The sequence below is a fragment of the Malaclemys terrapin genome, chromosome 6 (assembly GCF_027887155.1).
Source record: "Malaclemys terrapin pileata isolate rMalTer1 chromosome 6, rMalTer1.hap1, whole genome shotgun sequence".
In the NCBI taxonomy this organism is placed as follows: Eukaryota; Metazoa; Chordata; order Testudines; family Emydidae; genus Malaclemys; species Malaclemys terrapin.
The window spans coordinates 55,183,953-55,197,588 of NC_071510.1; the positions used below are offsets into that span (position 1 = coordinate 55,183,953).

The 13,636-nt window shown below is 40.7% G+C and overlaps 1 protein-coding gene across 1 annotated transcript in view; it reads left to right on the top strand.

Annotated features, from left to right (window-relative positions):
* Positions 1-13,636, top strand: part of MARCHF3 (membrane associated ring-CH-type finger 3) — a 119,133-nt gene that overhangs the window by 52,105 nt on the left and 53,392 nt on the right. The window lies entirely within an intron of this gene.

The window sequence follows — 13,636 nt, forward strand, 5'->3', positions numbered from 1 at the left end:
ACTTTTTTTTTTTTAAAGTGCAGAGTGGAGGAGGTTGCAGTTGTTGAAATGCAACATGATGATGAGGGCTTGGATGGAAACTTAAGTTGGGTGGGTGGAGAGGCTGATCTTAGCGATATGGAGTATGAAGCAGCAAGATTGAGACTGTCTCACTGCACAGAGAAAGGAAAGAGTCACAACAACACCCAGATTATGAGCCTGAGTGACAGGGAAGAAGGTGGAGGTGTCTACAAGGACTGAAAAAAAGGAGGGCGGAACACGCAGGAGGGAATGAGAAGCTTAGTTTTGGCCATTGAGCCAGCGATGACCATTTACAGTAGTAATGTCAGAATATAATATCAGCTCAGACTATTTTAAATGAGTGGAACAAATGCCTGGCACCTTGCATTTCCCCCCTCAAACATCTGTGCACACGGGGAGGGCTATAAGAAGAGTTGCTTGGAGAGACCGGATGAGATGTATACTTGGGGAAGGTGGAGGTCCCTGCCTACCTTCTGAGTGCTGGATTGATCGCCAGGCTGGAAAACTTTTGTTTGTTCCTCTTTTTGCTTATGTTACCTTTCTTGGTGTGTGTTTTATAAAAAATTCTCTGCTGCTGAATGCATCACACTGCCTGTTGCTGGGTCTTGTTTCTGCTCAGTCACCCTACTGGTTTACAGTCGCATTGATTTCTCAACCATGGGGGTCTAAAAAACAGTTACTTTTTAGGTGCTATTCACCTCAAATACTGGTGGGTCAGTCCAGCTGCAGTAGGTAAGGCTGTGCTACCAGATTCCCTTCAACTTGAAATAGACTTTGGCATCATGTAAGTCTTGCACTTCGTATTGTATTTTTATTGTAACGTGTTTTGGGATGCAATTATTTAAAAAATAAAAATAGTACTTCTGTTAATTGCAGCCTTTGTGGAAAAGCAAAAATAAATACTGATATATGTAAACAGGTCAAATACTACTCCTGATAAATACATACATATGGCTAAATTTTTGTTAAAAAAGGAGGTTGTAAGAATAAAAAAAGTCAAAGAAAAACTGCCTAGTGGGCATCACACTATAGTGATGGCTTAAGCCACTGACAGATTTCACCTCTAAACATAAATAGCGCTTATTAATAACAACAATAGCTTACAACTCTTATCAACAAGTGAGGGAGCAAAGCTAGTACTCCCCACCAGGTACTAAAGGAAGGCAATATAGGAGAAGTAACTCAGATAAGTTAACTCTTGTATCTACACTCTCAAATCACAAGCATGTGTTGGAATAGCCAAACAGAATGCATTGTATTTATGTAGCATTTTTTATCCAAGGACTCCAAAGTATGTTTTGTTTTCTAGAATTAAAGCCAAATCATATCCTATTTGGGGGTGGGGAACTGTGCTAGGGCCCATAAACTGATAGTATTTCCTATTTAGTATACTGCAGAAACGACTGGGAAAATTAGTCCTCCCTCCCATATGTAGAATAGTCAAGAATATGGCCTCAAAAGGCTATCACAGATATAGGAGGACATGAGCATTCCCTGGGAACTTGAGGTGTGTACACTGTCTGCGTTAGACTGTTGCCTCGAAAGGTGGTGGGAGCAGAAAGGCAGAGGATGGGTTCTCTCTCATATCTAACTCTCCATGACAGCACAGATCTCTCATCAGAAGGGGCCTGTGGCTGGTTGGAAACACAGCTGAGGGAATGTTTTACACCGAGGGAACTACTCAAGGTGATAAGTGTTATTTTCATGGCTTTTTCCCTACTGGTAGAAGAGGGCAGTTTAGTGGAGAGTGGTTATCACCTATGTATCCCCTAAAACTGCAGAATCTCAAACCTGTGGAATTTCAGGGAAAAGACTTGATGCTGCTATTTCCCTGTCCTCCACACTTTTGTTTTCAATAAATTAATGTGAACCATTTAGTTTAGATTTGCAACTTCCTCATGAAATAGGTAAGTATTATCACCCTCATCTTATAGATGGAGAACTTGAGGTACAGGGATGCTAAATGACTAGCTGAAGATTACAAAGTAGGTTTGGTGGCAGGGCCAAGTCTGATCTAACCACCGGAAGGCACTTCCACGTATGCAATACTAACATTTTTCAAGGCACAGCAATAGATTAACAACAACTCGAATCACAAGGCTAAGTTAAAACAAGAACTAGTGATCAGACCAGTCACCATCACCTCTTCCATCAACTGATTCCTCCAGTTGCAAAGGGAAAGACTAAGTTATAGCAATAAGTCGAGGAGGCTGAAGGTGACACTATCCTGCCTTTTCCAATAACCCATCATCTCCAAAACAAAAAACAGAAGCAAAGTACATGCTACTTTAATGTGACCAAAAATCCTAGCTTTTTCCACTTCCAATTTTAGTTATGAGAAATTCTAAGCAGGGTTTGGGGAAATGAAGCACAAGACAATTTGGCTCCATAAAAATGCCTCCCCATCTTTCTCTTATCTATCTTCTGATTTTAAAAGGATGCTAATTTACAGCAGCTCGCCAATGAACACAAATGGTAATTTTTTCTGCATAGCAAGAAAATGTCTAGTCAGTCTGCATATGGAACTCCCATTTACCTTAGTGGAAGTTCCATCCCAGAGCAGTAGCAGAATTCAGCACCGTATATGTGTAAACGCAGCACAAAATAAATGTGCTGATCCTAAAACTCATCCATTAAATGCATAAAAAACCCAGCTACTTCATTATTTGTATTACAGTAACATCTAGGAGATACCAGACTAAGAATATAAACTCTTTCAGAGCAAGAAATCTAAATAGAGAGAGGAAGAAGAAACAGAGGCATAAAAGTGAAGTGAGCTGCCCAGGGTCACACAAGATGAGTAGCAGATCTAGGAATAGAACCCAACCCTTCTGATTTCAGAAATTCAGTGCCCTTTCTACTTTTCTCCCCTGTTTATAGTGACTCTCTAAATATACATATAATTAATGATGTACCTTGTCCCGCCAAACAACAATTGCATCTCTTCAAAAGTCAGACCAAATCTGAACATACACAAACATATAATAGAGAGCAAGAGAGCTAAAATTAGAAAGGTCTACCAAATTCTCTCTCTCATACGCCAGTTGGAAAGTACTTCTGAAAATTACAGGCATGAAACCAATGCTGTAATTTGTTCAAAGATTGTGATAAGGATGATGTGCAAGAAAATCCCCTTTTTGATTAATTTCAAAAGCCATTCTGCATATATTGTACTGGGTATGTCTACACTACGAAATTAGATAGATTTCTAAAAAACTATTTTATACAGTTGATTGCATATGTCCACACTAAGCGCATTAAGTCAGCAGAGTGAGTCCTCAATACCGTGGCTAGCATCGACTTATGGAGCGGTGCACTGTGGGTAGCTATCCCACAGTTCCTGCAGTCTCTGCTGCCCATTGGGATTCTGGGCTAAGCTCCCAGTGCCTGATGGGGCAAAAACATTGTTGCAGGTGGTTTTGGATACATGTCGTCAGTCGCCCCTCCCTCCATGAAAGCAACGGCAGACAATCGTTTCACGCCTCTTTTCCTGGGTTACCCGTACAGACGCCATACCATGGCAAGCATGGAGCCCACTCAGCTCACCGTCACTGCTGCTGTTGTGGGCAAGTCTACTGTGGGGGCTGCTGTGGACAAGTAGCCAATGCAATCATTGACGTTCTGTTATCAAGAGTAGTTACTCTGGGAAATGTGCGGGCCTTTTTAGATTTTAGGTGCATCATATTCCTGTCCTTTGTCGCTGGTGAAGAAATCTTGCAGCCGTACATTCCAGTCTGGTCAGCGCTGTAACACCCTATAGCACTTCTGTGGTTGACACATGTAACAGCTCCAGGGCTCTTGCTCTTTTGCCTTGGCCGAGGTACCTTGCCCTACCCGGACCTCAAAACATTAGACACAGAAGCACCTGCAGCAGCTGGCATTGCTACACAGCAGCAGCTCCTTGCCTTTGCAGCAGACGGTGCAGTAGGACTGCTAACCATCATCATCCACCACTTCCGCTGCAACTCTGCTCTCCTGCTCCCCAGAGACGAGCTCGGGGGATCCATTCATGAAGCCTGGACAGTAGTAAGGAGCAGTTCAACTATAGGCTGAGCAAGTGCAGAATGGTGGTAGAATGTGCCTTTAGACGTGTAAAAGCTCGCTGGCGCTGTTGGTCAGACCTCAGCGCAACCAACATTCCCATTGTTATTGGTGCTTGCGTGTGCTCCATAATATGTGTCAAAGTAAGGGAGAGATGTTTATGGTGGGGTGGGAGGTTGAGGCAAATCGCCTGGCGTCCGATTTTGAGCAGCCAGACACCAGGGTGATTAGAAGAGCACAGCAAGGTGCGCTGAGCATCAGAGAGGCTTTGAAAACCAGTTTCATGACTGACCAGGCTTCGGTGTGACAGTTGTGTGTGTTTCTCCTTGATGCAAACCCGCCCCCTTTGTAATTTTAATTCCATATAAGCCAACCACCCTCCCCCCCTTCGAAATAAAGTAACTATTGTTTTGAAACCATGCATTCTTTCTTTACTAATTTAAAAAAAAAAAAAAAAAAAAGAGAGAGAGATAACGGACAAGGTAGCCCGGTCACCCTAAATATAGTTATCAGTTTTAAATCCCCTCTCTCCTTGAGTACATTATTATAGGGGAAAAGTGACTTTTTTGGTTTAGCTTTTACCCGTTCTCTTATGACAAACTAAACTGGAAGAAGCCACTCGTACCAGAGTTAATGTCTACATGGGTGGAAGGGTGAGATATACCTTTATAGCTTTATCAGGTTACATTTACACATTTGTTCTACCAAAAATCTTTCCTGTGTCAAGAAGGTGTGTGTGTGTGTGTGTGTGTGTGTGTGTGTGTGTGTGTGTGTGTGTGTGTAAAAATCACAGAAAGCTACTTTGAAATAATTGCTGGAGACATCTAGTCAGGCTAACTCAGCCTCATGAATAGAGCAGATATGTATGTATAGCATTATAGGTGTCATAGATGTAATGGCATTTACTCTTTGGAATGTTTCAGAGTAGCAGCCGTGTTAGTCTGTATCCGCAAAAAGAAGAACAGGAGTACTTGTGGCACCTTAGAGACTAACAAATTTATTAGAGCATAAGCTTTCGTGGACTACAGCCCACTTCTTCGGATGCATAAAGCTTATGCTCTAATAAATTTGTTAGTCTCTAAGGTGCCACAAGTACTCTTTGGAATGATTGTTAGCTCATTGAACTGAGTACTGTATCTCAGGATCAATGGGACTTTTTGCTTTGGGGGAGAAAAGCAAAGCTGATAATAATTCCCATTCAATGACATTGAATTCAATGTCATTGAATGGAATTATGAGCTTTTGTTAGCAGAATTCAGTAACTGAAAAAACTTGTTAACATGACCGCTAATTACTCGTAAGTTGTCATTTTAACACTGTACCTGATAAGGAGAAAATAATCAGAAATTATTTGGGGACATGTTATTCAAGAAGTAACTTTGATCTGAAAAGTCATTATAATTCTGGTTGTTTCACAAAGATCCCAAGCTCCAGGGGTGCTGGAACAATTTTATAGTGGGGGTCCTGAGAGCCATTGAAGCAAACTGTAAACCCTGAATATAGTGGAAACCACTTCAAGCCAGGGGGTGTAGCAGCACCCCTGGATCCAGCACCTACGCCAAGCACATTTGTTTTGAAGAAAAAAAAAAAAACTATAGAAAATAATTATTTATATTAATTATAAAAATGTGATTATTAAAAATCAGTTGATCTCTGAATAGCAGTTAGTACTGATTAATCATCATGACTGATATTACCAAAGGAGAGTCAAAAAAATACTTGATTTAAGAACATTTGTCTTGTGAAATGTATATGTCTAGGTTTCTGTCTTTGATTCCTTTTCTTTCTCCATTATTTCCTGATCCCTTCTAAGGGATCCACCAATTTTGCTACCAAAAAGAAGGCCTCTTAGTCAGGTATGTACACAATAGAAGTCAGCCACAATAGCAGTTATTTTGGTGCCACATATCACTTTCCTCCTCTAACTTTTCACCATTGTGTTAGCATTATTTTGAAAAGTATGAATTACTTTTGCAAACGTATTTCAGTTTACGAAATGTTCACAAGCTATTTCCCCCAACTCACTGTTGACCTATGTAATTGGTCAGCTAAGAAACATGGCACTGTTTCTGCTCTCAGACTGGATGACTCCCATATCCTCAAAGAGCTTTGAAGATGGCCCCATGACCACTTTAGCCTCAGATAGGGTGGCACAAACTTCCCTCAGATTTTTTCAGAGGGCCAAACGGGTGGCATGCTTGCCATGTATCAGAGGGGTAGCCGTGTTAGTCTGAATCTGTAAAAAGCAACAGAGGGTCCTGTGGCACCTTTGAGACTAACAGAAGTATAGGGAGCATAAGCTTTCGTGGGTAAGAACCTCACTTCTTCAGATGCAAGTAATGGAAATCTCCAGAGGCAGGTATAAATCAGTGTGGAGATAACGAGGTTAGTTCAATCAGGGAGGGTGAGGTGCTCTGCTAGCAGTTGAGGTGTGAACACCAAGGGAGGAGAAACTGCTTCTGTAGTTGGATAGCCATTCACAGTCTTTGTTTAATCCTGATCTGATGGTGTCAAATTTGCAAATGAACTGGAGCTCAGCAGTTTCTCTTTGGAGTCTGGTCCTGAAGTTTTTTTGCTGTAAGATGGCTACCTTTACATCTGCTATTGTGTGGCCAGGGAGGTTGACCACAGGACCCTCTGATGCTTGCCATGTTCTGTTCAGGTGCAGTTCTCTCAGAGAGGATGAGAGAATCTTGGATTTGGTAATCTTCTCAGTGAAATAGGATGGGCCCCCTTGCATTGGGAGGAACTTGGATCTGACATTGGATGAAGGCGGTTTGGGTAGGTTAAGTATTATTTTACCAGCTCTGCATCTAATGAAAAAGTGTGAAAAAAGAAAAAATATTTTGTTTTCATTCAGAATTTTCCTTTTAAAAAAAAAAAAAAAAATACATTTTTAAAAATGTTGTGGGGTGTGTGTGTGTGTGTGTGTGTGTTTTGGGAACTTATTTTAAAATACTCCAACCTCCTTTATGATAGGAAGCTAACAGCCTACATACCACTACGGGTCCCACATTGGTTCTGTCTATGGAACTGCACATCAGATGAATGAATTTGACAGAGTTCATTTTCAAGGTGCGGGCTCTTCTGTATCTGAGGCAAACAACATGATCAGTCCACTTCTCTTCGCTCTCTTTGTGCTTGTGATCTACCAAGTAGCCTGCAGGAGTGAACTGTGCCAATACAGTACTGTTGGAGTCATCTAACCATTACACAGTGTCACAAGTCAGACACCTCAGCTCATGAAAGATGTTGCTTTCTCTCCGGACTGCTGTTTCACTGATCTGTGGGAGTGAGAATCTCAGATGACTGACCATCAGAGAAACAGGCACACACGAGGTAAAAGGAGCAGGCAGAAAGTGCCCATTATTTGATCCCTGCAGGGGAATGGATCTCTTTGTACTGTATCTTCCAATGCCTATCAGGTGAGGAAATCCTGGGCATTTTGAGTACTTGCATCCGGATTTTGTTGTTCTGCTGTACTGCTGGATTCTGAGAACAGAACAGTTTTTTCCTAACCATCTTGGCTACAAATATTAATCTAAAAGTTGACACATTCAGTACAACAGGATTTTGGGTTGGGAGAATGTGAGATAGGCCTACGAGCAATCCGTACAGGATTGGCAATTGCCAGGAGGTTAGGGAAATGAGCTAAACCAAGTGATTAATCCCTACAGGTTGGGGTGGATGCCTGAAGGGCCTTACAGAGCTCAATATTCAAGTGTTAATTCTAACTTCTGGCTTCTAAAGCCTGGCTTTTAGAAAGGGACAGTTTCGGAAAATAGCAGCAGCAAAGAGCAGTCGTCTCCCTCCCTCCCTCCGACTTCCTGAGAGAGGGAAGGGCAGAGATGGCTGTCACAGTTCCAGGCAACTGTATCTGTATTCCTCTGTGGTCCTTAGAGGGCACTTCCTTTAGGTTCCCAGCTCCTCAGCCATCACCTTTCTTGGGTAGAGACGCAAGTCTCTTTCCCTTATGACTAGGGTCTTTCCAGGTGGCACAGTTCCCTGCCTACACTGAAATAACCCCAGCAATTCAGACGGCCTAAACAGCATCTGCTCTGTTTTCTCACTAAAGGCTATGAATAGCTGTAATTGCCAGCAGTCACAAGTTACTACCTTAGAAGCAAGCACATTTATTCTTAAGGTAAAAGCATGACAGAGAAAATGTATTTAAAACAATAAAAGTTCCTAGATGGATGCTAAAAGTTTCCAACAGTCTTATGGGGCCTAAACAGGCCAAAATCCTTCTCAGGAAGGATTGGAGCCTCCCTTTGATAGTCCTGTCCCTCCAGATAGTCCTGTCCATTTGCTGGATCAGAAAGCAGGCCCCAAGTCATTTTAAACCCATGCTATTTATCTGAGCTGAGTCCTTTTCTTTGTTTGTTGGTCTCTGGAAAATCCAGTTTGAACTAGTATATGCGAGCCTCTCCATGTGGTGGTCCTTCTCCAGAGGTGTTACAGTCAGAGAGAATTTGCCTGATCACTCCCCTCACTGTTCATAGTTCCTGGAGGTCACCATCCCCATGGGATTACATATAATCCATGTCCCACACTGATACATAAATTTAACTCAGTAAGATCGCCCAATGGGATTGCAGGAATTTGTCATATCTGTTACAATGGCCACTGGAGCTGTTTGACCCAGCCTTTAAATGCTTGATGCTGGAGAAAGCAGCAACACAGAGAAATTCCTCCCATGGAGTGGCGGGGAGAGATCCCTTTTGATACATATGATCATTGCCTTTGCCTGCATTCTGTTGTAATGTGTAATGCTACCCACACTTCAGAACAACTGCGATAGGTATACTAAATAGGAAATAAATCCATAAAATAAATATTGCAAGTGTGGTCTGCATGGAAATACTGTGATAGAAAAAACAAGTGAAAGTGGCTGGTGTGTTTTTGTTTGATTGTTTTTTCTTTTGTCATCAGCAGTGATACAAATTTGTGCCTACTGACATGCAAGCCCCACCTAGGGTGAGCCAGAGTACTCAAGCAATTGCCTTGAGACCTTAGTAGCCCAAGGTATTTATTATTTAATGAAAACAAAGAACTTTAAAAAGAACAGGAGTACTTGTGGCACCTTAGAGACTAACAAATTTATTAGAGCATAAGCTTTCGTGGACTACAGCCCACTTCTTCGGATGCATATGCTTATGCATCTAATAAATTTGTTAGTCTCTAAGGTGCCACAAGTACTCCTGTTCTTTTTGCGGATACAGACTAACACGGCTGCGACTCTGAAACCTGTCAAAGAACTTTAAGTTATTGCAGTGAAAAAGTTGATTTTATATTATAAGCAATTCAAACAAAATATTCTACTGTTGGCAGTTTATAAATAAATAAATATAGGGGAAAATCACCATATCACACTTGTGATGGGATTATATCCTGCATTTTAAACTTTATCTTGTGATCAGGATGCAGCATTGAGTGATAACTGCTGCTCTTGTTATGGCTGTCTTCAGCATTTCCTCCAGACAGGCTCCTGTGGAGGGCCAATATTTACAGCTAGTGCTTTGGCAATAAAGAATCACATGCTTTGATGGGCTGCAGGAACTCATGATTGCGGGGAGGGAGGAGACAAACAGCTGCCAGGGATAAGGTCTGGGCACAGACAAGACTGGGATACTAGCAGTGATGATAGATGCAGGGCTTTTTTTATTTTTAATTGTAACTGCAGTTGTTTGCCCTTTGTACTGATATTAAAAACAAAAACAGAAAACAAAACCAACCAACATGTATCCAGTATACTTGTAGTAGGATTCTTAAAAACAGATGTGGGATTTTTGGCATCTCTCATTTGGGGTGTAAAGTTGCACACTCAGACATGGAGAACCTTGTCTTTGGATAACCTTTGAACAAAGCCTGAATGAAGATCATCAATGTTCATCAGTTATGACCGAGTGAACATGCTGAAACTCTTCCTCTAAACTGTCGTTAGCAAAGTGGGGGAAGGCGTGTTAACACAGAAGCTTCAGTTTAGTTTTCACTTAAAATGCAAGATACATTTTTCTTACTTCATCATCAAAACAGATCTCTAGTGCCCTAATTCCAAGTCTAGTTGAATGCTTACCTCTGGGGAGACAAATGAGAGGATGAGGTCACAGCTGCAATAGCCTGTATCATTTCAGCAGAGCATTAGCCCAGTGAGAAAGTTCACTTTGTCTTGACTTAATTATGAGTCTTCTTTTAAATGTTAATCTTATTTTAATCAGAAGATACGTGTTTAGGGCCAGGTCTCCAGCTAATGTAAGTCCGTGTAGCTCCACTGAAGTCAATAAAGCTACATCGATTTACATCAGGATCTGGCCCATAATTTCATTCTGTTACTATTAATGTTGGTACCATGCTTTGAAAAGGTAAGCCACAGTATATGGACTAAGTATTCTTCCTCATTCATAATGTTACACTAGCAGCTACAATTGACAGATAAAGATTATGGGTTCTGTAGTTTAGGGGTGGGTTTGCCAATAGGGACAAACAAAACAAGTATATCCTATCTTTGTCACATTAAGATATTGGAGAGCAGTGTTATCCCATTGCTAGATGCACTGGAAGCCCTGGTTAGTTGAAAACTGGAAGATCGCTGCTCTCATAAGTAGCTCAGGGGAAGGTATTGGTTTTCTGAAGTGTTTAAAAAAAAAAAAAAAAAGTCACAAGAGTGGCACAAGATCAGTGTTGTTTATTTATCAGCCTTAGGCTGTTCATGAAAGGATCAAAGTCATTATCTCCAAAATGTTGTGAAATAAAGGTAGAAATAGTTCGGGCGTGTCTACACTTAAAATGCTACAGCAGCACAGCTGCACCACAGTAGCCCTTCAGTGTGTAGACACTACGTATACTGACGGGAGGGGTTCTCCTATTGGTGTAGGTAATCCACCTTCCCAATAGGCATAATTAGGTTGATGGACAAATTCTTCCATCAAACTAGCATGAGAACTTAGATGAGCTTAACATCATCATCACTCAGAATGTGGATTTTTCATGCCCCTGACCGACGAAGTTAAACCACCTAAATTTCTAGTGTAGACTGGGCCTTAGTGTTTATGTCCAGATTTAGTAAGTGTACATGGCACATTGTAAGGCTCCCAATATTCAGAGTTGTCATATTGTTTTCACACCAATGTAACATTAAAGTGCCACTGTCCCCTTGGATGTTGTGGCCATTAAAGCAGCTTTTAGGAACTGTACCACTTAGAGCTCTTATCTCACTATAGCAAAATAAATAATCCAGGTGCAGATGGAGCTGTCTGGAGAACTGTCTTCTAGAGTCCTGTTTCTAAAATTATAGAGTGAAACATTCTTAAACAGAATACTGCTATCTAGGTCATTCTTTTCTATAGCATGCATAGGTAATCACAGTTTTCACATAAGTTTGTACATAAATTAATATTTAAAAAAAACTATTTCTGAGGAGCATTTGTATTGGGACTACATAGTCTATATATATTATATATACACACACACACACACACACAAGATTGCTGATGGGGACAAATCCTATCCCCACCTCATGCAGCAGAGCTGCAGCAGTTTTGTTAGTACAGGACCCCTCCTCAGCCACAGGGGTGTTTTTCCTTATAAGAAGTGATCTACAATTTAGTCTTTGCTAATACCTGAATAACTGGTGTCTTCAATAGGGTGAGAGGAGCACATCAATAGTTAGGGTTTTGAAGCTGCCCTCACTTACATAGCAGCTGTCACTCGGTTATTGTGCTGTGTTACAGAGGTACACTAATCCTGCTTTTAAGAAGTGGACGTAATTGCTGGCTGCAGTCCTTAAGGTGATGTTGGTTTTTAAATTGTAACGTGTGTAGCGTTAAGACATTTGGCTATTTCTCTGATGCCTGATATCCCAGTCCCATCTGTGTGAACATCCAGCAAGTTATATGATATTAAGGTAGTTGAATGGATTACAACTGATATTGAGAGTATGAAAGTGGAGTGGGGCGGGGAGGCAAAAGTGAAAATGGCTCATTTGATTTTATATCAGAGTCTGTGACTAAAATAGCAACAACTATGGTGAGACATCTGCTGCAAGGAAACTTACAGTCCTTCCAGTTTCTTTATAAGAAGTTTCAGAGAGTGGTGGTTATATCCAGATAACTTCTATTGATTTACAATAGTTTTCTCACACTCCAGCTATCTGCACCCTTAAGCGAAAGATTACAAAGTCGCAGTGTTGTGACTCAAGTTTTGTTATGTGACTGGATATTTTAGGTTTTTTGATGTTAATAAATCCAAAGCAAACATGGGGTTAGATCTGTAGGGCTATAAGAAAGTGCCCATTTTACCCAGGAATTACCCTTTTAACCTGGAATTGCAGTCAACTGTCACCTGATAAACAGGTGCAGTAACCACCCTGTAGTTGCACAAGAAATTGACCAGAAGATATTTTCCACTTTCAGGATTTTTTCCCCTTTGGTCTCTTGCAACTTATGCACTTTCTTCTCTAAAGAATTATAGATTTTAGTTTTCCTTAGAACAAAATATAATAAGATTCCATGGGGGACTAAATGGTTTAGTAAATTTATCCTGGAATATAGTGCTTTCCTCCATAGTTTTGCTACTTCAATCCAGGTCATCAGTAACCAAAGGCTATCATCATCAGATGGTTGTGTCAGTAATTATGTTAGATGAGACAAGCGATTTCAGTTCAGTTCCCAGTGGGCACTTGTTAACATCACATACCTGATAACTTAATTAGCATGCTTATTGGGCATTTCAGCAGGATCCAAGAATTTAATGGGTATGAAGAAGACCTCATGAGCAGAGCTGTCAAGCAGCCATGTTTCACAAGCACTAAATCCACATAATTTTTCTAATTACATGAAAATTGGAAAACATCATTTTGGAGAAGGATTCCATGTTGAGGAAAGGCTTGAAGAAGATTGTGTGAATCAGATTCTATTTCTAGTTGATTTAGTCACCACTCTGCATCAATATTTTTCATTTAGAGTTAGGAGTTAATTGGAGATGAGATTGTAGCATCATTGTATGTGTGACAAAAGTAAATCAAATCACTAAGAAATATTTTACCCCAGAACCCCAAAGAACCCCAAATAAATTGACATGTATGAATAACAGATGACAATGCCCAAATGGTGTGAGAAGTATAATTAACCAAGAGAAATTCAGCAGACTACTAAAATGCACTTTTATGGAGGAAAACAGATGATTGCAAAACAGTTTCCCCTTAAGTACAAACCAAGATTTCACAAATTATGGATTGGGGGATTTCTGAAAGCCAAAAGTCAACCGCTTAAACATAGTAGCCAAAGATTGCAAGGACTGCAAGATTGTAAGCAAGGAGGAAGGGCATGTTCATGAGGCCTAATTCAAAACTAGAAGGTGGCTGGCCTGTAGTTATCAAACTTGTGGGGTGAGGAAAGAATACTTTTGGCAATAAAGAAGTAGGGTGTACATTACCTGATGGAAAAAGTTATTACAATGGTCCCTCAAAACAAGATAAAAAGGCATGCTTTCCTCCTGACTAGACAGAGGCCAAGGCAAGGATTCAGTGTCTAGGTAAATTTCAATATTCCATTAAACTCATAGAAAAATATTGACA